Here is a 25,661-nt window from a genome sequence, read left to right as displayed (position 1 = left end):
GGATTCCAACAAACCCAAGTCTTTGTAAAAAATACGGTTATTTTTTGAACGGGATCCAAGTGGAATCCTGCACTGGAGCTTTGGGACATTAACCCTTTCTCTTTGGAAGACCATGGCATGGCTCCTAAATAAAGAGGTGGATACATGCACAGATGGATATGGAGGTCCCAAAACTCTTATTAAGGGGGTTGTTCACCATAACTTTTAGTATGCTGTAGAGCAGGGGTCCCCAACCTTTTTTACTTGTGAGCAACATTTAAATGTAAAAAGAGTTGGAGAGCAACACAAGCATGAGAAAGTCCATGGGGATGTCAAATAAGGCCTGTGATTGGCTGTTTGGTAGCCCTATATGAACTGGCAGCCTACAGGAGAGTCTGTTTGGCAGTGCACCTGGTTTTTATACAACTAAAACTTGCCTCCAAGCCTGGAATTCAAAAATAATCATCTGCTTTGAGGCCACTGGGAGCAACATCCAAGGGGTTGGAGAGCAACATGTTGCTCACGAGCTACTGGTTGGGGACCACTGCTGTAGAGGGTGGAATTCTGAGACAATTTGCCACTGTTTTTCATTTGTTTTTGAGACATTTAGCTTTGCAGTTTCGTCAATCTGGTTGCTAGGGTCCAAATTCCCCTAGCAACCATGCATTGATTTGAATAAGAAACTGGAATATGAAAAGGAGAGAATTTCATTCTTAGATGGGGTCAGTAAACCCCATCTGAAAGCTGGAAAGAGTCAGAAGAAGAAGACAAATCATTGAAAAACTATAGTAAAAGGAAAAATGAAGACCAATTGAAAAGTTGCTTAGAATTAGCCATTCTATAAGATGCTAAAAGTTGATATAAAGGTAAACCACCCTTTAAGAAGGTGAAGGATGAGCTCCTGGAATGGAAAAGGACACAAGGTTTGCATGGGCATCTCCAAGCTTGCTCATCATTCCAACAAGCCAGGAATGATACTCTAGGTGCTTGAACACCTTGGGGCAAATTCACTAAGATTCGTAGTTGCGCCAGGCGTAACTTCACCACACTTCGCCAGGCGTAGTTTCGCCAGCGCTTTGCAAATTCACTAAAATCCGAAGTTGTGCTCAGAGGTAGCTTAAGGTTGCGAAGTTGCACTAGCGTTGATTCGCTAAGTAAAGCGAAGTAACGCTAGCGAAGGCTAATTTGCATACAGCGCCAAATTCAAATTTCAATGGAGAAATACGTATCAGCACTACAAATGCCTAGAAAACCTTCAAAACATCAAATAAAAATTTTATTTTGCCCTACACATGTGCCCACTGTATAGGTAAGTTGCCATGAGTCAGGAAATGTAGGGGGGAAGGAGGGGAGCCCCAAAAAAATTTTCGATCTTTTTCAGCCTATCACCCATAATGTAGAAAACACGCCAGCGTTTTTTGGGACTTAGAAAAAATTTTGACTTTTTTTGAAGCAATCCCTATCTACTCTATTGCACTTCGCCTGGTCTGAGGTGGCGAAGGAAGTCTAGCGTAAAAGGTAGCGTTCAGTACACTGCGCGCGTTAGTGAATTTGCGTAGTTACGTCGCTAGCGAAACTTCGCCAGGCGTAAGGGTGCGATGTAACACTAGCGAAACTACGCCAGCGTTCGTTAGTGAATTTGCGCAGTAACGAAAATGCAAACGCTAGCGAAGTAATGCTAGCGTTCAGCGCTTAGTGAATTTGCCCCCTTGTGTCCAGGAGTTCAAAGTGCTGTGATTTGGGGAGTGCAAAGGTAAGGGGGGTGTACTATACATTACAGGTATGGGATCCGTTATCCGCAAACCCCTTATCCAGAAAGCTCCAAATTAAGGAACAGACGTCTCCCATAGACTCCATTTTATCCAAATAATCTCAATATTCTCTGTAATAATAAAACAGTCATTGCAATTTGGTCACGCACTCCAGGAATTCCTTGGACGTGGTGTTAGATCAAAGAAGAAACTTTATTTCACATCAAGTAAAGGTAAGGTGTTACTTGATATGAAATAAAGTTTCTTCTTTGATTTTACACCGCGTCCGAGGAGTTCCTGGAGTTGCGCGTCCAATGATAAAGTGAAGTGTTCTCCCCAAGCTACGTTTGGGACGCAGCACCCGGACCTCCAACAGAGAGCGTTAAGTGACCCTGACCTCTGTGATTGTATTTAAGTTAAAGTAAGAGACGGGTTTGGGGCAATAGGACCCAAACCATATCCTAAACTCGGTGAGCGTTTGTACTGTAAATATATAAATGTAAAAGTTAAACGACGAAGTAGTGAAGTGGAACGCAATAATTAATTAAGTTAGCAGCACCTGCATTGATCCAGTTATAATAAAAAAGTACCTTGTACTTGATCTCAACTAAGATATAATTAATCCTTATTGGAAGCAGAACCAGCCTATTGGGTTTATTTAATGTTTATATGATTTTCTAGTAGACTTATAAAGTATGAAGATCCAAATTACGGAAAGATCCTTTATCTGTAAAATCACAGGTCTCTAGTATTCTGGATAATAGGTCCCATACCTGTACAGCACAAGCTGCAAAACCCAGCAATGCAGAGAGTGAGCAGGGGTGTGAGTGTTGAGGGTAATTTGCACCTACCCCCTAGTGCTCCGGCCCTTTTTCCCCTGCTCATTGTAAGGGTTCAAGCACAGGGGCAGATTCGGGAGATTTAGTCGCCTGATTTAGCCACGAGGAAACTTCGGGCGACTTCGGTAATTGAAGCGCCGCGAGTGCATTGGCGCTGGCGTTTTCATATTATAGCAGGGGGAAGGCAGTTTGGGGAGATTGTCGCCCCGCAGAAGGGGTGATTAGTCGCCAGGCGACTAAATCTCCCCAAATCTGCCCGTGTGCTAGCTCCCTAAATGTGGCTGTTTGTGTGCTGCTTTATCATCGATATAATTGCTCATTTCCCCCCTATTACCAGTCATTGCAGGTAAGGCAGCAGCAGCACAGGTGACTAGTTCACTAATATTGGGTGCAGCCAATGGGAGGAAAAGTTCAGTAAAGCCTACTGCCTACCGGTGTTACCGGTATGAGTGGGAGCTGCCATAGTGCTTAGTCGTGGCAAAAAAAAAGAAGCAATTGCTTTTAATACCGTGCCCCAGCCGCTCAGTCATGGAAGAAGCTCTGTAACAGGTTTATTTTCATAATTCATAACCAGTGGAGCTTTACAATAATCTGTGCGGCACATTTTCAGGCATGGGGCTCGTAGGAACGTGGTGGTGGTACAGCCGTGAGTTATTAGGGGCTGCCATAGAAAGCACAATGCATTTCTTGATTTCTCAATCAGGCACAGGGATCCAGAGATAAGGAGATTGTGCTGCAGCAGATTAGCGGGCACGGGAATGGCGCATGGGAGATGTATTTAGGTCAGTCGGATTAGAAATCATCACATGAACCATCTATGGAATAGAAATGAAAAGATCAGCTGTTTTAGTTAAAGCAACCAGCTTAAGGCTTATGTATACGGCCCTGGTGCATTAGGAGGTGTATAAATGTATTGGTTTCTGACCCCGTTTCTGCCCGTGTGCCTCGTATTCATATAGATCGTATCACTGTCAGCCTCCCGCTGTGCATTATATCATATTACTGCAGCTTCTGACTCACAGGGATAAATGGGATATTGATGCAGAAGCGCGCAGGTTCTGCAGATCTAAAGGCACATCGCATGGAATGTGAGACTTCAAAGTGTAAAGCTATTTCCATGTTAAACCGTAATTTACTATTATATGAAGCTGCTGCGACTTACAGAGTTGTCACTGTAAAGGGAAATCAAATACTGTAGAGTTCTCTCATTACGTTGTTAAAGATACTGCCTGTGTTTTATACAGTATATTATAAAATCATTTTTTCCCAGAATTTTGAGCAGAATTGCTGCCACTGTAATCTGGTGCACAGGGATTCTACCCTTATAATACATGAGTGATACTCAGAGTTCCCTGTATAACTCAGCCTGCAGCCTTGTGTCTTTATATGGTCACAGAACAACCCCTCAGTGACTTCTAATATCCTTATCATTTACAGTAGGGGGTACGTTATCCCTTATAATACATGAGTGATACTCAGAGTTCCCTGTATAACTCAGTCTGCAGCCTTGTGTCTTTATATGGTCACAGAACAACCCCTCAGTGACTTCTAATATCCTTATCATTTACAGTAGGGGGTACATTATCCCTTATAATACATGAGTGATACTCAGAGTTCCCTGTATAACTCAGCCTGCAGCCTTGTGTCTTTATATGGTCACAGAACCCCTCAGTGACTTCTAATATCCTTATCATTTACAGTAGGGGGTACATTATCCCTTATAATAAATGAGTGATGCTCAGAGTTCCCTGTATAACTCAGCCTTTAGCCTTGTGCCTTTATATGGTCACAGAACCCCTCAGTGACTTCTACTATCCTTATCATTTACAGTAGGGGGTACATTATCCCTTATAATACATGAGTGATACACAGAGTTCCCTGTATAACTCAGCCTGCAGCCTTGTGTCTTTATATGGTCACAGAACCCCTCAGTGACTTCTAATATCCTTATCATTTACAGTAGGGGGTACATTATCCCTTATAATAAATGAGTGATACTCAGAGTTCCCTGTATAACTCAGCCTGCAGCCTTGTGCCTTTATATGGTCACAGAACCCCTCAGTGACTTCTAATATCCTTATCATTTACAGTAGGGGGTACATTATCCCTTATAATAAATGAGTGATACTCAGAGTTCCCTGTATAACTCAGCCTTTAGCCTTGTGCCTTTATATGGTCACAGAACAACCCCTCAGTGACTTCTACTATCCTTATCATTTACAGTAGGGGGTACATTATCCCTTATAATACATGAGTGATACTCAGAGTTCCCTGTATAACTCAGCCTGCAGCCTTGTGTCTTTATATGGTCACAGAACCCCTCAGTGACTTCTAATATCCTTATCATTTACAGTAGGGGGTACATTATCCCTTATAATAAATGAGTGATACTCAGAGTTCCCTGTATAACTCAGCCTGCAGCCTTGTGTCTTTATATGGTCACGGAACCCCTCAGTGACTTCTAATAGCCTTATCATTTACAGTAGGGGGTACATTATCCCTTATAATACATGAGTGATACTCAGAGTTCCCTGTATAACTCAGCCTGCAGCCTTGTGCCTTTATATGGTCACAGAACCCCCCAGTGACTTCTAATATCCTTATCATTTACAGTAGGGGGTACGCTAAAATATTTCACTGCTGTTCCTGTCTTTTTATTTTTTGTGAATTTGCATTGCACACATTGCACAGGGCAAGTATGTTCACTGTGACAACCATTCAGCGCTGTGCGAAGTTTATAAATTAGCCCCAGTGACTTCTAAAATGTGCCAGCGCAATGGACCTATGTTTCCATCACCCAGGGCTGAAGTAGAGGTAAGCAGATAAAAGAGTTTTATACCTAGTGTCCCCCCCCCCCACTGTTGCGCCCTAGGCTTGTGCCTCTCCTCCTCTTCTGCCTGGTTTCAGCCTTGCCCATAGCAACCAATCAGCAGGTGGCATTAACTGGTCTGCCGTTTGAAAGCCAAGATCCGATTGGTTGCATTGGCATTTTTAGGTTCTGATTTTACTTCCTTTGCCCTTTATAATATCTCCCTGTTGCAGGTGTTTCAGTATATTATTATGCAGCTCACGTGTGCCGGTTGTCCGACTGTTCGGAAGGTCACAGCCATTTGTTAGCGCTCTCCCTCTGGTGCCTCGATTTGCTCCGCGATTCTCCTGCTCTTGTCACAGAAGACGAATGGGGGTCATTGATGGGAAAGGGCATGTTTTGGGTAGAAACGAACATATAATATACGATAAAAGAGTGTCTGAAGGTGTTGTTGCTGAACTGTAATTTTAGCTCCTGGACATTATAAATAATAATATATAGGGGTGATATCACAAGCAATTGGGTCCAGTAACTAGGGTGCCTATAAATCGCTGTAGATATGAGCAATGATGGCTCTGCAGTTCAGGTTGAGTTTGGGTTTACTGAGGGGTAGGACAGACAAAAAGTCGACCTGTGCTTCATTAGTATACAGATACATTTATTTGGCAGTCTGGTGGTGCTAGGAGTTGTGTTTCAACAGCAGAAGGAACGCCAATACTGTTTCCTAAAAATGATGGTGCAAAGTCCTTTTTGCCTCCGGCCCCAGCTGTTAGAGTGTGATGCATTCTGGAATATCCGACTTGTGCTCCATAAACTTTTCTCATATGAAACCAGTGACTTGCATCTGTCTGTGCCAGATTCTGCCCCCACTGCACCCTTTCTACCACCGCTACCTGCCGGCACGAAGGCCGAGGAATTTCCCCCTAGACTGCAGATCCGTCAGTGCCACAAGTCCTTTAATCAGGATTGAAGAAAATAAAGGCGAAGAAAATTAGACGAAAAACAGACAAATTCTGTGTTCCTTGCTCGGTTTCTTTCCATACCTGCTGGTGTCTCCCCACACCTCTCCCTGGCAGTGCTGACTAAATAGAGCTTTTCTTTCCATGGTTCCTCCCTGCTACAGAGCCGTGTCTCATGGAAAGGGCCCAGCCCGCTGTGTTTGGGGGACGCTGCGCTTCTGTTGGCCCCTGTGTACTTTGGCTCTGGATGCAGTAAGGCTACTCCTAAGGATTTCTCATCACACTAAGCTCTGTGTTTGTGCCGTGCCGGGGGGTTCAGAATGACCCCTTTCTGCTGCTGAACTGAACACAGTGTCCACTTGCTTCACTTCTAAGTCACCTTCCCATCAAACCATTTCCTGCTTCAATACACTCTCAAGTCGGCAGGAAAAATAAGTCATTGGGTGAATTTGTTGGAGCTTTAAGGTTAAAGAGAATATGCAGTATATAAGGTTCTAAAGGATTAATATTCCTTGGCTTATAACTTGGCTTTCGGTTTATGTTCAGACATATTGGCGTAGGTTATTCTGCATGGGAAACCGTATTTATCTGCATAGTTTGGGGGACTAACTAATGGCATTGGCACATGGTAGAGTCCTGCATCGGGTCTGGTACCCTCAGAATACCCGCAAAGTGGTCTGGTTTCTAGCAAAAAGTCCCCAATTCCTTGGCTGTGCGGGCAGTCTGTGGGTAACCAGGCTGGGTACCCAACAAAGGTTTGACCTTGATGCCTCCCACCCACCCTTGTGGTCCTTCCAGTTTTTATAGTTTTTTGGGGAAGATTCAGCACCAGAGTGACCTCACTGTCGGGCAAATGTGACGTCACTTCTGGTTTCAAGTGTCCCCCGGGTCGGAAAATTTGTTGGCCTATTGCGGGTCAGGTAGCGGGAACATGCGGGTCAAATTGCGGGTTCGGGGTGCGGGTATGGATTGGGTCAGGGTTTCAAAAAAATGTACCAGCGCAGGACTCTAGCACATGGAATGTTTGGCTTCAGCACATTGCAATGGGTCACATTAGGCCCTGAGTGGCCAAATTGGGTGAATATCTGCTCATTTGATGACCTCTCCATCAAAGTGGATCTTCAAGTGTAGCATGGGTTGCCAACTTCTGAATCTAGATATTCTATCCAGGGATTGGTATGGATGGGCCCGTAGAGTAAGTGCTTTGGGCAGTAATGTGAAAAGACAGAGCTATGATGTCAGTGGGTAGAGCAATGACATCAATAGGTGGAGTGATGGTATCAACCAGACAGCAGTGGGGCAGTAATTTGCTCCCAAATTTCTGTTTGCCCACTCCTTTAAAAAAGTATAGGCATGGCATTCGAAATCCTCGGAAGCTATTGGTGTAGGACAGAGGCATGACCTATGTGGGATAGGGCATAGATAAATAAAAGTGTGTGTGGGGGGGGTGGCCAAGATGCACCAGGATTACCTCAGATCTGGGTCAGCATCTCTGAAAACAATGATTGGGCCCCTACTTCCCTGTTCAAAACTGGACATTAGCCTGAAAGCAAAATGATTGGTGGTACAAGGGAAAAAGTCTTGGCTTGACTGGAGGATTCAGTTGGTGTTCAGCCTTTTTCAGCAGGATTCGTATTTCTGCCAAATACAAGTGCCTGGCCAAAATGAATCCAAATCCTTAAAATCACGCAACTTTTCATCCGTGTGGGGTTCTTTTGAACCCTTCATCACCTTAATTTGCATATTCAAATTAGGGTTCAGATTGGGATTTGGATGATTCCCAAAATAGTGTATTTGATTCATCCCTAATACAGTGTCTCAAATTCTATCTAAAAGACCTCTTTATGCTACAAAACCATTTCTTACAACACACTTTCGCCCTTATAAATAAACATCAGCTGTATTTACAAGCGACTGTATCTCAGATGCGGAGACTGAACTGCCTCCAGCATACAAAGTAGTGCACCCAAGTACGTTAGTGCATAAATCAGCCTCTCCCATCAGTAAATGCAACCCACCTCCACAGGGAAGCTCCGGCACCACTAAAGCATTTGCCTTCACTTCCCTCATAATAACAGGGAGTGTTTGATGGATTCTGGGGGAGCTTACCCAGCTCATTGTCCTTGTTGGTGCAAATTGCATGGTCTGTCTGCCCTGGTGGGTGCACACTAAGGCCCTACTTGATTTTCTTACCCCAGTCTTTATATAGAAGCTGCTGGTGCTTTTTCAGCAAAGGTGGAGACCGTAAAAAGTCACTTCCTACTGGACACTTGAGATTTATGGCTGCCAGTGAGTTCAAGGAGTCCTAAATAATTGTTATTGCAATTTGTTTCCCCAAGGGGCCCCTTTGCTGCTGAGGGTTCTCCCTGTCCCACCCCCAAAACAATCCCTATCAGGCCCATTGGATTGTGTGGGCTGTAGTAACTTACAGAGAGTGGGGTCTTTAAAGGGATGCCTCACCTTTGAGTTAACGTCTAGTATGATGTAGAGAGTGATATTCTCAGACAATTTGCAATTGGTTTTCATTTTTTTATATTTGTGGGTTTTCAGTTATTTAGTCATCAGCTCTCCAGTTTGCAATTTCAGCAATCTGGTTGCTAGGGTCCAAATTAAAAATCTGGAAAGAGTCAGAAAAAGAAGAGGGCAAAAAACTACAAAGCGTAAATAATGAAGACCAAGTTATTCCAGTATTGTAGGGCTTGGGCATTCACCCGTGACACAATGGAAAAACTCCATATACTCAGTTCTCTTGGTGAACGGTGTCCGGCACCATTACATTCTGGTCAATGGCAGGTGTTATATACAGGTGTCACTTGGGTCGCTTGCACCTCATGTAGCATATGGGTACGGTGCTCCCACCTTATTGGAATTCAGTGCAAGTAGAAGTGAGTGGAGGTAGGTACAGGCACCATGTCCTGTGTATGATGTTTAATTGGTTTGGTGCCCATTGCATTGCCAAGTGCTCCGTTAGAAGCTCTTTTATAATAAGATTATGCCCTTTGGAAGCATTGAAATACACACCATAAATATTACATCAAACATGTACCACTGGTGTTGCTTAAAAATGTCTCATATTTTATGCCAGGGTGCCTCTAATAACCAGGGAAAGGCTTGGAGTACTCAAAGAGAGAGAGATAGCAAGAAAGTCTGAATGCTCTATTTATCTCTCTGTCAGTTTATTCCTCTCTCTATTTTCTCTCTCTGTCAGTTTATTCCTCTCTCTCTATTTTACTCTCTCTGTCAGTTTATTCCTCTCTCTGTTTCACTCCCTGTCAGTTTTTTCCCAGCAGGGGCGTAAGGGGCAACACCCAAATAAATATCATAGTACAGAGTGTGAGTGATAGCCAAGGATCTCCATGAGGTGTGGGCATGTCTGTATGGTTAGTCCCAGGGTGTGTGAGGTTGAGAGAGGTATCATATACCACATGGAACCAGCTTGCCTTGGGCAGTCATAGGCTGCGAGTCGCACTTTAGAGCCCCTCCCCAGTTATTTATTTTTGTCCTCGTTCTCAGTTCCCATTGCCGTGCTGACAAACCTCTCCCAGGCAGAAGCAGAGAGAATAAACCCCGATCAGAATGCAAGAGGCAAGTGCAGGGTGTGAATGTTGGGGAGAACTCGGCTGCTCAGTCTGGGGGGCATTCGTTTTCAGAGTTGTGCTTAAAGGGGTTGTTTATACCTTTATATTAACGTTTAGTATAATGTAGAGAGTGATATTCTGAGACAATTTGTAATTGCTTAGAATTGATTATTATTTGTGGTTTTTGACTTATTTAACTTCTTATTCAGCCGCTAGCTTGCCATTTCAGCAATCTGGTTGCTAGGATCCACATTATCCTAGCTTCCATTCACTGCTTTGAATCAGACTGAGATATGAATAGAAGAGGCCTGGATAGAAAGATGAGTAAAACAAAGTAGCGATGACAATCAATGCGTAGCCTTACAAAGTCTTTAGATGGGGTCCGTGACCCCCCATTTGAAAGCTGGAGCAAGTCAGCAAATAATCCAAAAAACGGAAAAAAAAAAGTAAAGATGAATTGAAAAGTTGTTTAAAATTTAGCCATTCTAAAACGAATTAAAAGTTAACTTCAAGGTGAACCACCGTTAGATAATGGAAGGTGGGTGGGGGTTTGAGAGCAGGGCAGATTTAAAGTGGACCTGTCACCTCTCATGAATATAAAAAACACCTTAATAAATGCAAAGCGCATTTTCCAAAAAACTGTTATAGACCTCAGCTATCTCTGTGAGTGCATCCGTGAGCCCACAATCCGCCGCTGTATTTTCAGGGGAGAAAGGCGCCATATTGATCCTCCATATTGATCCTCCATCTTTCTCGATGACGTCGGTCCTGCACCACCAAGTCTCGCACATGCTCAATAAATACAATACAATATACACACGTGTCTTTTGCAGAGTAACGTGTGCATATTCTCATTTGAAATATGCAAGATTCTTACCTTGAACTGGAGAGGGTGGATTGAAAGGAGCCATGATGTGGATAACTAGGAGATTCCTCTATGCCTAATATAGAGGCGGAGTCGATTCATTCATTCATGATTATTGGCTATATCTTCGGAAAAACTGATTTAAAAAAAAAAAAAAACAAGTGCAGGTTTTCACAAGTGTCCATTAGCCTAGCAGCAGAATCTTACGGTAAGGGTGACAGGTCCACTTTCATGGGATTCTTTTTTGATTTCTAAATGACACTGGTGACACTGCAAATAATTCACTCTACAATATAACATTTCTTTCCTGAGCCAACAAGTGTATTTATTTTAGTTGTAATATTGGTGTGTAGGTGCATCTCAGGTCATTTTGCCTGGTCGTGTGCTTTCAGAAAGAGCCAGCACTTTAGGATAGAACTGCTTTCTGGCAGGCTGTTGTTTCTCCTACTCAATGTAACTGAATGCGTCGCAGTGGGATCTGGATTATACTATTGAGTGCTGTTCTTAGATCTACCAGAGAGCTGTTAACTGGTTACCTTCCCATTTGTCAAAACAGCAGCAACCAATCCCAACAGGAACACCAAAAGAAATAACCGCCCGGAGACGCATAGTAGGCGACACAGTCATCCCATATGTAGCTGGAGTGTCTGAGAAACTCAGGAGGATTTTCAACAAACACCACATCCCTGTGTTTTTCAAACCTAGCAACACACTGAGACAAAAACTGGTACAACCAAAGGATCCAACACTTAACCAAAAACAAAGCAGTGTGGTATACGGAGTCCAGTATAGCGAGGAGTGCACAGATCTATACATTGGGGAGACAAAACAACTGCTCACCAAGCAAATGGCTCAGCATAGGAGGGTAAACTCTACAGGGTAAGACTCAGCTGTCTTTCTACACCTAAAAGACAAGGGACACTCCTTTGAAGACAGCAATATCCGAATCTTGGATAAAGAAGACCGCTGGTTCGAAAGAGGCAACTCATTTCAAGGTGGTGAAACCATCCTTGAACAGAGGCGGGGGCCTTCGACACCACCTGTCTTCTACATACAATGCTGTTCTAACATCTGTACCCCGGCGGATTCAGAAAACTTCACACATCCATTCATGCAACTCTCACAAGTAATACCTGTTTCTTGGAGTTGCGTGACACATTAGTAATCCTATCACAGTAACTACACAGAATCTACACCTCTGTGAATTTCAGATGTCATTCCCTTGAAGAGTTACAATGGGCCGTTGTGATTGGTTTAGTGGAAGAGTTTATATGCCGAGAACTTCCCACACCAGTCAGTTGAACTGAAGAAGCTGCTCGGAGTAGTGAAACGTCTTCAATGATTACTCAGCAAGTCTAGTTGTTTTTTGAAATACTTATATTAGATTTACGTTCCCATTGTTCTGTTGTTAGGCTGCTGGTAAGGGAGGGAGGGGGTGATATCACTCCAACTTGCAGTAAAGAGTGACTGAAGTTTTATCAGAGCACAAATCACATGTCAGGGGGCACATGGGAAACTGACAATATATCTAGTCCCATGTCAGATTTCAAAATTAAATATAAAAAAAAATCAGTTTGCTCTTTTAAAAACAGATTTCAGTGCAGAATTCTGCTGGAGCAGCACTATTAACTGATGCGTTTTGAAAAAAAAAAACATGTTTTCCTATGACAGGATCCCTTTATGGTATAGACAGAGGAGTAGAAATGTCCAAACTTTAACAACACACTGAGTAACTCCAATATAAAGTTGTTGCCATTGCTGCCTTATTGCCCTACAGCTTATAAACTATACAGGGCCCCATTATGTGCAGAGAGTGGCCCTTACTAGAAGCCCCCTATAGACAGCTCTGCACAAGACGCTGAGTACCGTGGGCACAATTGCAATTTGACACAAATCAGGTGCAAGATTGTCTAGTATTTATCTAGACTGGGGTGTATCATTTTCAGAACGCACGTTCGAAGCAGCATTTGCATCCGATACGCTGGACGCAAAGTCTGATGCATCTATTGACCCATACACTGCTAGAACTACAACATGTAGGCCCAGATTTGTGTAGAGGCCACCAAGGCCCGAGCCTAGGGCAGCAGGATTTTAGGGGGCAGCATGCTGCCCAACCAAACCCACATTGGTACTGAAAGCCTGGGCATGCGCAGAAGATACAATAGTATTTAATTTTTCCTGTGCGCCAATCCCCATTGCTCCGGTCCCAATGATGAAAATACAAGGGATGGGACAGGGGTGATGAACGTCAGTGGTCTTAGGGGTGCCTGCTATGTAAATCCTGCCCTGACCACCCATTCCAAGGTGTCAGCAGCACCAGGGTCTCCAAGCGTCAGTAGCTCAGTGGCATCCCAATCATCAGAAGAGGCGGAATGGAGGCATTGGAAACCATGCGTAAGCGCAGGAGCGTGCTTAGACGCAAGTACCATAATGAATTGCGTCAGTATTTGCCCTTAATTACATTCATTTTTGGAGGGCACTGTGGCAAGTAGTATGGCCTCAGGTGCAAGGACTGGCTCTGCTAACCTATAGCAATCAATCCCTGACTTTAACTAGACATGTCAAAGCTAATTGTTGATTGGTTGCCATATGTTAATCCAATCGGGCACAATTGCCCATTTCTCGTAGTTGAGACCAGTACTGTTTTTTCTGTGCTGCCATAAATGGACCTTCCTTCGTGTCATAAATGCTTCAACTTTAAATCAGCTTGGTTGGTCCTCATTTTTAAGCTATTAGCTTTCAAAATGGGGGTCGGTGACCTCAGCAACAATCCACCTGTCTATTCAGGCCTCTGCTATTCAACTTCCAGCTTTTCATTCACACCACTGCCTGGTTGCGAGGGTGAATTAGGCCCTAGCGGCCAGATTAAGAACCACAAAAAGACCAATTGCAGATTGTCTAAACATTTTGTCTGCATCATTTAAAGGGGAACTACCAATTGGAAAGGAAAATATGCATTTGCCATTAGCACGTGGCTTTAATCCTCTGCATTTCCTTCTCTCCCCCCATTAATATAATGCACAACTAGGATTAAAGGGCAACTTCCAATTATTTGATGTATTAGCCATCATATCTGGGACACTTGTTATGTCAGCTTATTAAATGTGAATGGGTGAATGGGTGGGGTGGCATTAATGCTTAGAGTAAATAGTTAATAATTATACAGTTATAGTAGACAAGAAGAGAAATGCTTCCTAAATCTCTCCTATATAAAAAGCATAGCAGACTGGGATTTATACATATTATTCAGTGTGGTTGAGTGTTCCTTTATTTAATACATTGCTTATCCAAAGCTCTGCATACTTGAATCAGTACATGTGAACGGGAGCTGACATGTTGCTTTCCTGTGCTCGGGAATTCTTCAGAATCAGCAGAAAGGGCGTGCAGTTTGCCCATTTGGTTCCTGCATTCCCCCCCCCCCCCAAGCCTCTGGAGAGTGTTCAGCTCTGAGCTTTCCCTTTCATGCAATTAAAAGATGTCAATACGTTTGCCCTGCGTTCGATAGACACGGCCAGCCTAACAACACAACGCGTTTGCTTTACAAGACTCCCTTCCACTTGTGCTTTGCACTTATTAAATTATCCTTCGACCTTGCCCCGTCTCTTCCAAACTGTAAATCACAGCCCCTGCGCTTTACCTTTGGCCTTCACTGCCCATTTTATAATTGAGCCTGGCTTCCAACATAATGAAATTACCATTTATTAAAGCCTGGGAACTCTCCTGTCCCTAGAGGCCTCGCTAATGGCCCACAGCACTTTATACAGATGTTGCAGGGTGATAAAGCGCTCATCACTCTGATTAGGCACTAAGCCGATTTGACTTTTTCTACCCGACAGCGCAGACCCAGACCCGCTCCAGTGATCTAGTGGATACAGGCTTTATTGTAATTAAAGGGGAACAATACTTCCAAAATAAATAGCTTGCACATGCACCTGACATGTGTACTATAAGCAGCAGTCCTGCCCTGCTTTATGGCAGCTGAGATTCTAGCTATCTGTATAACAGAGCATTCTGTCCCAGTGGCTGCACAGATCCTATCTGATCCCTATTGTAAGCAGCAGTCCTGTCCTGCTTTATGGCAGATGAGATTCTAGCTATCTGTATAACAGAGCATTCTGTCCCAGTGGCTGCACAGATCCTATCTGATCCCCATTGTAAGCAGCAGTCCTGTTCTGCTTTATGGCTGAGATTCTAGCTATCTGTATAACAGAACAACATTCTGTCCCAGTGGCTGCACAGATCCTTTCTGATCCCCATTGTAAGTCCTACCTTGCTTTATGGCAGCTGAGATTCTAGCTATCTGTATAACATACCATTCTGTCCCAGTGGCTGCACAGATCCTATCTGATCCCCATTGTAAGCAGCAGTCCTGTCCTGCTTTATGGCAGCTGAGATTCTAGCTATCTGTATAACAGAGCGTTCTGTGCCAGTTGCAGACACTGTGGGAGCTGGTATGGGGCATGAAAAGGCAGGGCTGTGCAATAAAGGGAGAGTAGGCATGGCGTTGGTGGGTAGGGCAGAGTTAGAGGTGGAGATGGCAGAGGAGATTATGGTTCATTGGGGTGGAACATATGGGGTTTACATTTTAAACCGTGCAGAAGAAGCTTGTTCAGCCCTGTGGTGCAACTATAGAGGCAGCAGACCAATACACAGAGAGGGTGCCCGGTAAGAACCTGTAACCCCAACAACCAACACATGTCCTGAGATCCCCCCATTCTCCTACATTGAACCCCTGGCAGAGGCCTTGGATGGGCTAGTAAAGGGATGTAGCAGCAGCTTTGTCCTGGCTTTTGCTATAGGCATGTATAGGCACCAAGTGTCATAATAACCTCAGTTCCAACTTCTAGTATGTAAAACACTACATTTCACCTTTAATCAATGCCCAGATGTTTGTTTAACCCTGTATGTGCCAGCTCTGTATGAGTATCCGTGGTGCAAAAACACAACATAAATCAAAGTCATGTGCAGAAATGTAAATCTACAGTGCTGGCACCATGAAAGTTCTGTGTCGGTGCTGTAGATTCTGCTTTTTCCAGTACCTAAAGGGTCAATTTCATAGTTGGGGAGAAAAACATACTGAGCACCTTGGAAGATAAACATATATAGTGAATAAAGTACCCCCTCTTGTAAAATATAAGGATATTATAAGTTACCGAGGAGTTTCATGACCATATAAAAGTACGAGGCCGAAGGCCGAGTGTTTTTATACAGGTCATGGAACTCCGAGGTAACTTATAATATCCTCATATTTTACAACTGGGGGTACTTTATTAATTATAATACACAAATTTTAGTGAGTCATGTGACAGAAATTACATCACTACTCACCGTTTATAAATGATGACATCACTAGTCACCGTTTATAAGGATATAATTTACAGGATATTCATGGCTTTTGTGTATTATATAAATATACAGAGCGGTGCCAATGAGCAGCCTCTCTCCTGATATAATAAAGGGAATTGTGAGTTGAACAAGAGAGGAATTTCATATTCTGAGAAGGAGATAAAAGCAAACAAATACAACAAAGAGCCTTTCAGCGCCTCATCTCTAGGGATTAGGTACCGCTGTCGGTGTATTATGTGCCGCACGCAAAACCGGTGCCTGATAAAGCAGCTCTACACAATTATGTTATACATAGGAGCCATGAACTACCTGTGAAATATATCCTTGCAAACGGTGCTTAGTGATGTCATTAGTGATCGAAGGCGCTTAGTGATGTCATTAGTGATCAAAGGCGCTTAGTGATGTCATTAGTGATCAAAGGCGCTTAGTGATGTCATTAGTGATCAAAGGTGCTTAGTGATGTCATTAGTGATCAAAGGTGCTTACTGATGTCATTAGTGATCAAAGGCGCTTAGTGATGTCATTAGTGATCAAAGGCGCTTAGTGATGTCATTAGTGATCAAAGGCGCTTAGTGATGTCATTAGTGATCAAAGGCGCTTAGTGATGTCATTAGTGATCAAAGGCGCTTAGTGATGTCACATGGCCCATGGAAACTTAAAACAACTGCCCTCTTGTTTGTTGTAACTGCACATTGCCATCGTCTGGTAGAAGAAATTATTACACCACTGTATCTTCATCGTGGCTCCTCCCATAAGTGATGTCACGTGTAGAAGGTCCTACCAAACATTCAAGGGCAGATATGCAGATGCAATTTTCAGGAGTGACCCTGATGTAAGCCCCATCACCCAAAATAACAGGTCCACCACCCACTGGCAGTAATTTGCATTCAAAGCTGCTCCACAGAAATGCATAGAATTGTCATCCAAAGTTCTCCAGTATTTGTGTAAAGCAGTGGAGCGGAATGTTCAGGAAGGGGGCAGGCCAGGGCAGAATGTGGGAGGAGATTGGGCGGGGCTTGGATACACCTGGATCTCTTCTGATCTGGGTTGGCATCTCTGGATATGCAAGGTGAATCCCTGAGCTGGTCAATCTCTGCCAAAACAAACTATATTGGGTCCAACTTGCTTTTTTTAGAATTCCAGCCACCACTTGAAGCCTTCGTTGTTGGAAGAACAATGGAAAAGCCTACTAAAGCATATTTTCTGTTTTTTTCAGGTGTGCACAGCCCAGAGACTGATGACAGGGAAGAGCCGTTTCTAATCACTGGATTAAGGACAAATGGTGAGTGCTCTGGATTTCGTGGCCATTTGAAGTATAGCCGTTCTGGGCATTTAACTATTATTAAGTTGGGTTTCCAGATACTGCTATAGGCTGCTTGAGGGGTCAGTTGGCCCCTTGATTGCTTGTTTAAAGGAGAAGAAAAGCTACCGAAGCAGTTTATTGCCAATAGATTAGCCACAATAGTGCAAGCTAAAACACTATATTTATTCAGCAGAATGCTTTACCATATTTGAGTAAACAGCTCTTGAAGCTCTCTCTGCTTGTTTAGTATAGCAGCTGCCATATTAGCTTGGTGCAACATCACTTCCTGCCTGAGTCTCTCCCTGCTCACGCATAGCTCTGGGCTCAGATTACAGCAGGGAGGGGGAAAAGGGAGGGGAGAGAAGCAAACTGAGCATGCTCAAGCCCTAGCCCTGGAGGTTTATGCTGAAAACAGTCTGATGCAAAAGCCTGTGTATACATAATAGAAGGAAAGAAATGCAGTGTTTCTTTTGACAGAGGACTCAGAGCAGCATTACTTTGAGGGTTTACTGGTGTATTTATATAGACCTTTCTGATAAAGCTTACTTAGTTTTAGCTTTTCCTTGAGATGATCACATTACAGGAGAACTAGAATGGACATGGGACAGGTTGTGAGAAAGTAAAAAGAGAACAATGGAGACTTGTACAAAACTGAAACTGAAGGAGAGTCAGGTTGGTCAGATATGAAATAGACCTTCTGTTACTCTGCGTGTATGACCATGAACCAGCCTCGAAGTGACAGAGAACACATCTCCTTTCTCTTAAAGGGTCCAGCTCTAATAACGCCCTTATAGAGAAGAGGAAAGCTATGTAACAGGAACAGTCACTGCTTATTTGAGACTTTTGGCTAACAGGTTAAGAATGCTTGTTTTTTGGGCTTAGTCAGAGGGTGATATTTATGTTTGGGAAGGCTAAGACTTTCTCTACATAGAGTCCTTTATAGTATCCCAGGCCCACTTGAATGTGTAATACCCCATGGGAGGATAAATGCATCTGCAATGTCATGTAAAACATGTTTCAGAACACATTGCAGGATAAATATAGTGCAAGTTTCATGCTAATACCTCAGAATGCATGCAAGATGAAAACAGTTCCTATTTCATACATCCCAAAATCTGGAAGCTTAAACACTGTGCCACCTCCATATATAATGCCCCCAGAACACATAGTAACATAGTAACATAGTAAGTAAGGTTGAAAAAAGACACATGTCCATCGAGTTCAACCTTTTTTTTTTTTTTTTTTTTTTTTTTTATTAACTACCTATCTGCCAGTTGATCCAGAGGAAGGCAAAAAAACCCATCTGAAGCCTCTCCAATTTGCCTTAGAGGGGGAAAAATTCCTTCCTGACTCCAAAATGGCAATCAGACCAGTCCCTGGATCAACTTGGACTATGAGCTATTTCCCATAACCCTGTATTCCCTCACTTGCTAAAAAGCTATCCAACCCCTTCTTAAAGCTATCTAATGTATCAGCCTGTACCACTGATTCAGGGAGAGAATTCCACATCTTCACGGCTCTCACTGTAAAAAAACCCTTCCGAATATTTAGCCGGAAACCTCTTTTCTTCTAATTGGAATGGGTGACCTCGTGTCAGCTGGAAGGACCTACTGGTAAATAAAGCATTAGAGAGATTATTATATGATCCCCTTATATATTTATACATAGTTATCATATCACCCCTTAAGCGCCTCTTCTCCAGCGTGAACATCCCCAATTTGGCCGGTCTTTCCTCATAGCTAAGATTTTCCATACATTTTACCAGCTTAGTTGCCCTTCTCTGTACCCTCTCTAATACAATAATGTCCTGTTTGAGTGATGGAGACCAAAACTGTACGGCATATTCTAGATGGGGCCTTACCAGTGCTCTATAAAGTGGAAGAATGACCCCCTCCTCCCGTGACTCTCTGCCCCTTTTAATACAGCTCAAGACCTTATTTGCCCTTGATGCTGCTGACTGGCATTGCTTGCTACAGCCAAGTTTATCATCTACAAGGACTCCAAGGTCCTTTTCCATAATGGATTGGGCTGGATAATTTTGTGTCATCTGCAAACACTGATACATTACTTACAACACCCTCCCCTAAGTCATTAATGAACAAGTTAAATAAAAGTGGACCCAATACTGAGTCCACTTTTATTTAACTTGTTCATTAATGACTTAGGGGAGGGTGTTGTAAGTAATGTATCAGTGTTTGCAGATGACACAAAACTATCCAGCCCAATTAATTCCACATGATAATATAAACACCGTGCCAAGTTTGTACAATAACGCCAGATCATACAAGATCAATACAGTGCTAGTTTCATATATACAGTAATTCCTACAACACATGGCAATATAAATACAGCGCCAATTTCATATATAATGGCCCCGAATTGCATGGCTGTATAATTCAGTGCCAATTCCATATATAATGCCCCAGAACACATGGTAATATAGATACAGTGCCAAGTGCATGTAGAGTAACCCCTGGACACACAAGATAAATACAGTGCCAGTTTCATATATAATGCCCCAAAACACATGGCCATATAATTACAGTGGCAATTTCATATATAATGACCCCAGATTTCATGGCAGTATAAATACAGTGCCAATTATTTATATAATGCTCCCGGATTGCATGGCAGGATCAATACAGTGCCAATTCTTTATATAATGTATAATTGTGGAGGCTTAGCTAATATCTCTGGGGAAAAAAAAGCTGCCATTTTTTGGTTTTGCTTTCTTGGGCAGAAAGCCCTGGGGGCAAATTTGTTCCAATAGTGACTCTCCCAAGTTCTAGCAAAAAACAGGGACATTAAGGAAAGAACAGCAAGTCATTTTCCCCAAACAAAGTTCCCTTATCCAGCACTGCACATTATCTCCAGGCATTAGCAGGCAGACAGCACCCCACTAGACTAGCATAGGTTTGCATCGGGCAGCTCATTACATTATGTCGCTGGCAGGGTTAATGAGAGCTAATATTTATTTATTTTAATGGACGGGGCTGTGACAGGGGCTTCTTTTGTGGAGAAGTAAAATACCTTCTGTCATTTTCCTTTTAGTGCAAGATGTGATTACTAGAAACTATTTGCTCGGCTCGGGGCCTGTAATTTTCCTCCATTAGGAGCCCACGTCCACAGGAGCGCTGCGCTTACCGCTCTATACCTCTGCGGGGGGCCAGCTCGTTCCCCCTTGTGTTTGACTATGTCTCCGGCTGGAATAAAGGCTTGCGGGATAATGGCGTTCTTTTCTCTTTCTGTTTTTGGAATTTAAAATTGAATCTGTAGTAAAGATTGATGAGTCCCTAATTAGTTCAAACAATCTTTTTTTTTTTACTGCCCACATGGTGTCCTGCGTTTCAGAACCGAGCAAGCTTTCACTTTTGCCATAGTAACATATTGTCTTTGAACCCCCAGTCTTCAAGAACAGGGGGAGGGTCTGCACCCTACAAACCAGGCATGGGAAGCTCCCAGTATTGTGATAATTTACGTCTTTTATTTTCATATTATATATATGTTTTTTGCAATGCTAAAACTCTTTGTTATCCTTTATATAGCACCAACATATTCCCCAGCGCTGTAGAAAGATTATACATCATTTCCATCATCCTCTACCCCGTGGAGCTTACAATCTATGTCCCTATCATCTTCACACCTATATGGTCAATTTAATCAGGAACCTGATAACCTGTCTGTATGTTTTTGGGGCATCGGAGGAAAGCAGAGTCCATGGAGGGAACCTAAATCATACCTCCCAACTGTCCCTTTTTTGGAGGGACAGTCCCTCTATTGACAGCTCAACCCGCAGTCCCTCATTTGTACTGGAAAGTCCCTCTTTTCTCTGCACTGAACAGCCAGAAAAAGAAACAAAGTTTCTCACTTAATTGGCTTTTAGCAGAGAGCCCAGAACAGCTAACAGGTGCAAATAAGATACTTTGTAACAATTTTGAGACACAAAAACACAGTTTCGATAAGGAGAAATATTTTCAAACTTTCATAACCTGCCAAATTTTGTAAACCGAACATGGTAATTAGGGGGTGTGGCCACAGAAAGGGGTGTGGTCAAAAAAAATTTGCTGCGCTACGTGCGGAAAAAATTTTTTGTCCCTCTTTTTACTTCCAAAATGTTGGGAGGTATGCCTAAATAGATATGGAGAGAACATATAAACCCCTTTCATATGGTGTTCTTGCTGGACCTAGGACATCTAATACCTAGGACCCCAATAAGGCAACGCTAGTTCTGTGTCTTATTTCATAATAAAGGAATATGTGCAGAGCTGTATTAATCCCTTTAAAGTGTCATACGGGTTGCTTAAAGGAGAAGGAAAGGTTAAAACTAAGTAAGCTTTATCAGAAAGGTCCATCTAAATATACCAGTAAACCCCCAAAGTAATGTTGCTCTGAGTCCCCTGTGAAAAGAAATACTGCATTTCTTTCCTTCTATTGTGTAGACATGGGCTTCTGTATCAGACTTCCTGCCTTCAGCTTAAACCTCATTGCCCTGGGCAAGAGCATGCTCAGTTTGCTCCTCTCCCCCCACCCCTCCCTTCTCTACTGTAATCTGAGCCCAGAGCAGGGAGAGACTCAGGCAGGAAGTGATGTCACACCACATTAATACTGCAGCTCCTATTCTAAACAAACAGAGAGTTTCTAGAGCTTTTTACTCAGGTATGGTGAAACATTCTACAGAATAAATATAGCATTCTAGCTTGCACTATTGCAGCTAATCTATTTTCAATAAAATGCCTCCGTAGCTTTCCTTCTCCTTTAAGTCTGTATGATTAAAATGTATTCCTTGCTGGGCTTGGCTCCCCCGAGCCTCTTTACACCTCGGCCATAGGCTGCTAGTGTTACTTGTCACATTCCCGTCCCCAGGGAGACAAAGCCTTTGTACAAAGAGGCTTTCAGACTTGGTTGCTTTTGCAGCTTCCAGAACCTTTGACTGGTACACAAGGGAGTGGATTCCACTTTAACAGGCGCTCATTCAGCCGCTCCGGAGATGGGAACGAAAGTGCAGCTCTGGCTTCTCAATTGAGCATAAAGGAGAACTGGTGCTAGCTTACAGTTTTCATCATCCCCCCTAATTGCTTTTCATTTTTAATAGCACCTCTGATTGGGCTGGATCCATACGTTTTCTTGTGCCTCTGCCTTCTTATTGTAATCATTCTGCAAGTGGATCCCAAGCACCATCTTTCCGTGGGTCCCATTGACAGCTCAGCATTTATAAGGCACTAACATATTAAGTGGAATTAGAGCAAGAGAAACAGGCAACACCACCATTAGGGGGTACTAGAAGAAGTCCCACCAGGCATGCTTGAAAGGGAATGAGCTTACCATGAGGTAGGGTGCTTTTCATGGATCAGGGGAAGGGTAGTCATCAAGCAAGTATTTCACTTGCCTAGCCAGTAAGTCACAAAGGCCCTGATTTGCCCACTCTTTGGTCTCACTACTCCAGCCTATAATATCACAATTTCCCCACCATTTGTGATATAAGGTGGCATCCCTAATTAGGGTCTGGTTTGAGAAGCTTAGGGATGAGGGCATATGAGCAACCATGGTTCCCTAAAGGCAACTCTGGAACCAGGGAAGCACCCTTTGTGCATAAACTGATTTTTTGAAATTGTTCATTAGCAGGGGACCCCACAGGGCACCATTTATTCATGGGACCCTAACTGGCACAGGATGGGCATCCACTGCCTGGTTTCTAGGGTAAATAATAAGACCCTAGTAACCAGATAGCTGCTGAAATATAAAAATGAAGAACACACCATCCCACCCTTACACCCCCTCTCCCTAACACCATCCTGCCCTACTATACACACTATTCCACCCTTCCACCCCCCTCTCCCTAACACCATCCTGCCCTACTATACACTATTCCATCCTTACACCCCTTTCCCTAACACCATCCTGCCCTACTATACACACTATTCCACCCTTACACCCCCTCTCCCTAACACCATCCTGCCCAACTATACACACTATCCCACCCTTACACCCCTCTCCCTAACACCATCCTGCCCTACTATACACACCATCCCACCCTTACACCACCTCTCCCAAACACCATCCTGCCCTACTATACACACTATTCCACCCTTACACCCCTCTCCCTAACACCATCCTGCCCTACTATAAACACTATTCCACCCTTACACCCCTCTCCCTAACACCATCCTGCCCTACTATACACACCATACCAGGTTTAGCTCTGTTCTGTGCTTTCCCCAGTGTCAGTGGTGCAGTTTATTCTGATCTGAATTTCTCCCTATGTCCCTTGCTCAGTGTCAGTCATAGCGGCATTTGCCCATATCAGCAGTTTTCTGCCAGTCCCACCAGCCTGATCTGTGCTGGAATCTCTTGCTCCAGTCAAGCCTTTGTGCATGTAGGACACGTATTCTGCACGGCTACGCTCGGATCATAGAGCTGCCAAGTCTCACTGATTTACTGTCAATCCCGGCATGTTTGTGGATGGTGGACTGACATGGCGTGAGGGGCTCTTATTTACCCCGGGAGGGGGGGAGTGACAGGTGTTTTTGTGCAGAATCTTTATGAATGTCATGGAAAGAAGCCCTTGAGCTGTGCATAAAAATCATAACTTTTATTGCTTTACCTGGGGGGTTGGTGACATTGCTGCCAAATGACTGGCACTGGTTTAATTTTACCCCTCTTTCACCCACTTGTAAATATACATATTCTTGCCATTGACATTAGTGTCTCTAAGGCCATTGGAATATAGATTATTGGCTGGTTTGATTGGCTGCAAATCCTCATAATGAAGAGAGAATGTATCAGTTCCTACGATTAAGTTCCAACAAAGAAGTAGGATTGAAATGCTGTGATCGCCTACGGCAACCCCAGCCCTTACCTGAACTTAAAGGGAAATTGTCATGGGAAAAAAAAAAAAATTCAAAACACATCAGTTAATAGTGCTGCTCCAGCAGAATTCTGCACTGAAATCCATTTCTCAAAAGAGCAAACAGATTTTTTTATATTCAATTTTAAAATCTGACATGGGGCTAGACATTTTGTCAATTTCCCAGCTGCCCCCAGTCATGTGACTTGTGCCTGCACTTTAGGAGAGAAATGCTTTCTGGCAGGCTGCTATTTTTCCTTCTCAATGTAACTGAAAGTGTCTCAGTGAGACATGGGTTTTTACTATTGAGTGTTGTTCTTAGATCTACCAGGCAGCTGTTATCTTGTGTTAGGGAGCTGCTATCTGGTTACCTTCCCATTGTTCTTTTGTTAGGCTGCTGGGGGGAAAGGGAGGGGGATGATATCACTCCAACTTGCAGTACAGCAGTAAAGAGTGATTGAAGTTTATCAGAGCACAAGTCACAGGACTTGGGGCAGCTGGGAAAATGACAATATGTCTAACCCCATGTCAGATTTCAAAATTTAATAAAAAAAATCTGTTTGCTCTTTTGAGAAATGGATTTCAGTGCAGAATTCTGCTGGAGCAGCACTATTAGCTGATTCATTTTGAATTTTTTTTTTCCCATGACAGTATCCCTTTAAGGACAATATACAGTATGCATAGATTATAAAAGGCTGATTAGTAATTCATTCTCATTCACATTGCATGGCAGCACAGAAACCAGTACATTCTGCATCACAATTTTATAATCAACCTCATATCATCCGCTTCTATGACAAATTAACCTTTTTTCTTCATGGTTTACAACGAGCCCTAAGCTTAGTTTCTTAACAGAAGCACAGAACACACTGAGCATGTGCAGCGCCACTGACACTCAAAAGATGGCTTAACTCGATCCAAGATATGGAGCTCCTGTGAACAACATTAAGAGCCTGGATCATTACTGTAATAGAATTGCTGAAGCCCTGGGCTGGTACAGTAAATTCAATATAAAAAAATACAGGATTTCTAGCAATATTCTCTTTTAAGCTTTAATTCTCTTTTAATTGATGACACCCTGGCTGATCTTCTGGGCATGTGATTGGTCAGAAATTGTACTGGCTGCCCCCCCCCCCAGTAAGAGGCAGTGAGAGTCATTCCACGGCACACTGGGGGTAAGTGAGGCAGGTGTTTAAGGGTCTGGGAACATTAAGGCACGAGATGAGTGATGGGAGACGTAAATAGGAGCTGAGACTGAGATGATATGCTCTCATGCGGCGATGCGGCAGGTTAATGAATACATTAAATTCAAATGCTGTGCAGAAAGTAATTACCGAGACAAAATGATTAAATATGGCTGCAACATGAGGCACAATGGGACTTACAGA

General features: G+C 43.2%; 1 protein-coding gene across 2 annotated transcripts in view; it reads left to right on the top strand.

Moving 5' to 3' along the window:
- plxnb1.S (plexin B1 S homeolog) overlaps positions 1-25,661 on the top strand; it is a 118,670-nt gene that overhangs the window by 31,381 nt on the left and 61,628 nt on the right. For both annotated transcript variants that reach the window (XM_018261455.2, XM_041561765.1), the window contains one exon: positions 17,343-17,408. The gene's annotated coding sequence lies outside the window, so the exon portion shown is untranslated. The remainder of the gene's footprint in view (positions 1-17,342; positions 17,409-25,661) is intronic.

This window comes from Xenopus laevis, chromosome 4S (genome assembly GCF_017654675.1).
Source record: "Xenopus laevis strain J_2021 chromosome 4S, Xenopus_laevis_v10.1, whole genome shotgun sequence".
Lineage (NCBI taxonomy): Eukaryota > Metazoa > Chordata > Amphibia > Anura > Pipidae > Xenopus > Xenopus laevis.
Note: the sequence above shows the minus strand (reverse complement) of the source record. Positions and strands in the feature narration are given on the sequence as shown.